The sequence below is a fragment of the Lolium rigidum genome, chromosome 4 (assembly GCF_022539505.1).
Source record: "Lolium rigidum isolate FL_2022 chromosome 4, APGP_CSIRO_Lrig_0.1, whole genome shotgun sequence".
Lineage (NCBI taxonomy): Eukaryota > Viridiplantae > Streptophyta > Magnoliopsida > Poales > Poaceae > Lolium > Lolium rigidum.
The window spans coordinates 78,689,092-78,693,834 of record NC_061511.1 but is presented as its reverse complement, the minus strand read 5'-3'; positions in this window follow the sequence as shown (position 1 = coordinate 78,693,834).

Genomic DNA, 4,743 nt, shown 5'->3' with positions numbered 1-4,743 from the left:
AGAATTTCCTATATCGGTTTTCCTATGAAGCAGCAACACAAATCAAAAAACCAGCTGACATGCCACAAAGTTTTGGTCATGTTCCCCCGTCAAAAAAAAAAAGGTTTTGGTCATGTTGCGATACAACGGACCAGTTTATCGAGTCGATAAGCAGGGTCGACTGCGGAGGTGTTTCTTCAGATCTAGACCTTGTGGCTGCTCCCCTCTATTTTCGGTGGCGCTTTGGCGACAGCAGCAACCGAAGGTGGATGATGGTTGGGCGAGACATCAAGGACTCCAAGGATCATAGAGTATTTTTACCTTTATCAGGGTTTTTTTTGCAATTCTTCGTGACTCCTATCTGTCAGGATGTCTCGTATGGTTTCCACGCTTGTAATTGTTGTAACCTTATTGTTTAATGAAATGTGGTTATTTCAACAACAAAAAATCAGAAAACCGACCATGGGTCTTAGGGACAAGTCGTTCTAACACACTTCCTCTCTTCACAAACATAGATGTTTTAGACACTTTCGGAGTAAACTAGATACATACACATCATAGTAAGCGAATCTACACATTAAAATTAGATTAGATATATATTAAAATAGATAAATCTATTAAAAACTAAAACATCTTATATTAATAAATGGAGGGAGTATTTTTTCAGGACACGGACCGTATTTTTATAGATGCCAGAAATTTGATGCAAGAATGTGATGAGGACATCCCATCTATTGATACAACCAATGTACCTGCAACCACACAAATACAAAGACCAATCACTCGAGCTCGTATCAAACAACTTAACTATCGGGTACTTTCGTTTCTTCGAACTATTCCTCACATACATGAGAATATGATGCTGCCTAAATCAGATATGTTTGTTACTCTTAGAAATGATGGACCTAGCATGGATGAGGAGGACAAGCATTAGAGCATGATCACATATGAAGGAGATGGCAGCAAGCATTTGAGGATTGAAGAGAACGCCGTAAGTGGAGATTTCAGAACTTTAAAGCCACCACAAGAAGAGATGAAGACATGGATGAAATATAGAGTTTTCCACTTCATAATTTCGTCCTAGCATAATATGGTGATGCGTCACCTTTAGTTTTGGGCCACGCCCATGTCATTTTCGCAGGCATTAAGTCAGCCATTTTTTAGAGTCCGTATTAAAGGGGGAAAGGCCTTCTAGGGTTTGGTTCGACCACCATACGTATGGCTGGTCGAAATTCCACATTTTCCTCCTTTAAATACCCCCATAGCCATCACGTTTAGACTCGGATTTTGATTAGACTAAAAGTTAGTCATTGCTGCAACTCTCGTGTACTTCTTTTGAGGCCAACATCCAGAACAAGACCGACTATTCGGAATCCCTCCTTATTCAATAAAGCTTTCATCTATATCCGCAATATTCTGATTGCATCATTAGTTCTTACTTGTTCTCGATTTCAGGTAGGAATTAAGACCCTCGGTCGGGTCGTCGATCGTGCTTCCGCAAGATCAGTAACTCCCGGAGATTGTCCTAGTGATTGCATTGGCGCACGAGCTTTGCACGTGTAGTCGGATCGTCAAGCACGAACTCCACCAACAAATCAAATTATCCACGTCTCATCGAAAGATCGACCACCTTTACCCTATCAAGTGGTATCAGATTCTAGGTTGCTCGGTGAGATTTTACAGTTTTCCTAGTGTAGATTGCATCCGCCTTCATACCTATAAACCACGAAAAAGCCAAAAAAAATACAGTTAGGGTTTACATCATATCGTCCCATAAACCCCCCTGCCACGCCTTTGCATTGTCTTTTCAGTTTTGCATAGTTGAATTTGTGTCTGCATCTTCGTGTCGAGTTGTTGGTCTTAGCGTCTAGTTCCTTTAGAGTTTCGAGTTCTGGTCATACTAGATGACCCGTTGCGCTATCGCGCAAATGGCACAATCAAGTTAGAATTTAACCATAATTTTAGTTAGCGCAAATGAAAGAATCAAGTGGAAGTTAAACCATAAGTTTTCGGAAATTCAATTCGGCTCCCGGGTGCGTATGCTCCCTCTACCAACAAAACATATTTCGAAGTGTGGAAAAATTTTGACAAAAATTCTACATGTACATCTCCATAATATATGTGTATGCGTCAAGTTTCACGAAAAAATAATATTTTTTGTGGCCTATGTAAAAAAGAGAAAACTTATCCTATGAAAAGCATTGTTTTCAGCACTGAATTTTGTCTTTTTTACACACATCACATGATAAGTTCATTTTTTATGAAACGACTTTGTGAGCGCGTAGCACGTGAAGATGTACGTGCGGATTTTTCGTTTCAATTTTTTTGAACTTTAAAATATATGTAAGATGTATTTCAAAATATAGGGAGCATATGCTCCCATGTTCCAAAACACCACCCTAATAAGTTCTAGCTTATTTTAGCTTTAGTATATTGCGGACACACCATTCCATTGACATGCTACAGTCACATATGACAATTTAATAATTCCAAGAAGAATCTTTCTACTTGCTAAGAGTAGCAAGACAAAAAGTTTGGTTCGAGATTTTCAGCCCCTTAACCGCACGGGAACCAAAACTATTTCAAATGTTTGCCCCGCGCAAACAATGTCTACCACTATTCTCGGCTGATACCGTCCATCCTCATTACGATTTGCGTTAACAGTACAATCTCTTCTCTTAATCAATCTCCCTAGCCCTCCACCTTGATCAGCTATACCTCCCTCCACTCCCTCCACCCCATCTAATCCGCCGACCTGCGGCTATCTGATAGTTTTTCGGAGCTGTAAGTTCTATCTATTATTCAAGTGATCAAAACTTGAGACTGCCATAATTTATCGTTAATAGAAACACACTTAGTCGGCCGAAAGTTTGTATACTGGTTCCTCAAAGAAAAAGAGTTTCTATACTGATATAACAATAACTATAAATTGTAACAACTCCATGTAACTTAAACACATGCTTTAATCTCAATGATGTGCAACTCACTAAAAGAAATATGGACACCAAAAGCTCATACGGTCACCAAAAGCTCCATTAGTTTGTCGGGAGTTGTCTTGGTCACATATTAGTAGAGTATCCACTTTATTAACGCGAGCAGTACAATAAGCACATAACACGATGAGTACAATAAGAACACGTAACAGCCGTATTTTTATTTGAAGACATACAATCATTAACCCAACATAATGCTTGAGTATCCGGTTTCTTGTTAGTTTCGCAACTAACACATTATATATTTTATGCAACTTGAGAATTTCTGAATTGTGTAAACCAGATTGTTTTTCCTCGACATAACAAAATTCTGAAAACAAACTCCATCACAATATTTGGAAAACCTCTAAATTGGAGTATAAGGAACCAGTAGAGTATTAATACATCAATTATGGCAAGCACAAGAAAAAGGCATCACAAAGAGGCCATAAACTGGAAGAAAGTGATAAACTGAGCATATGTAATATACCAATCATCAATCGGTTTCTTGACCAAAAATGTTGACACTTATTCCCCAGTTTCCATGGTAGATATAATCTTATTGTGTACAAACTGTGAGTGAAAGAGAGTAGTCGTGATCTCTACAATAGTAGCCTTAGCAAGCCACCAATAGTTGATCAAACCACAAGCTTTTTCCCCGGGACTATCAAGACGGTAGCATGCAATACATTTGTGACTACAAAAGCATACAGGAAAAGCTAAGCTTAAATAATTTAGAAAATATCATGTTTTGTCAAGATAAAACAAGAACACAAAATAGTAAGTGCAATTTAGTTTCCTACTGAATGTAAAAAAAATATATATAAGCAGCTTGCATTGAATTACATTGGTTTAAAATCTTATATCTGCAACCACCTAGGAACTTTTGCTTTATAATCAGAAATTACAGTTTCATTTGGGATGATATGAAGCAAGAAAACCGTATTATGTGCATAACTTTTCTTATGTCATTATATAGGCTTAGGACGAAGCACTACTCAATTTTGATAGCATATGCCATTAAGGTCTCAGAACTAACGTTGATAATAACATATTCAACACAATAAGATCTCAGCACTAACATGTAATTTCAGAATGTTGATGGGAGTGGAAAGAAAATATTATGTGAGCATACTTCTTATCCTAATAATATTTGAAAGATCTCGACACTAACTTGTAATTTTCATATAATGATGGAAGTGGAATGGAAAATATTATATGAACATGTTATTCAATAATGGTGGCTACACTAATAATATTTGACCGATTTTGCAAAGAATACTTGAGGGGTGAGGCACTCCTTGTTGGGAATAATTTCTAGTACTTTAGCACTGCAAGTACGTAATAATAAAATAAAATTTTGTACATAATAAGAAAACCTTTCTTGGGATTTTCCCTTGTTCACTAATCCAATATATGTATAGTTTATAATCAAGAGATTCAACCTTTCCTTTCAGAGAACTAAAGTAAATCCCTTGCACTGTTCAATAATGGTTCAAAGTATTACTTTAGGAGGTAGATCTAGGAGGATTTTTTCTAATGATGGTTCACTAAATCCATGTAGTAGATATGAGTGAGTATCACAAACTAAATAGTTCAAAATATTACATCACGAAGAAAAAAAGGTTTACCCTCATTGACTGGCCTTAATTTGATCTTCAGTTTTGCCCATTAGGTACATGTGGAAGTCAATGGCAGCAATAGCAGTAGGAATTACAGAACAAAACATATAGTTTTGTCAAGCAGGTACAGTAAATAGACAGTTACAACAGGCGACTGAAATAACAATTCA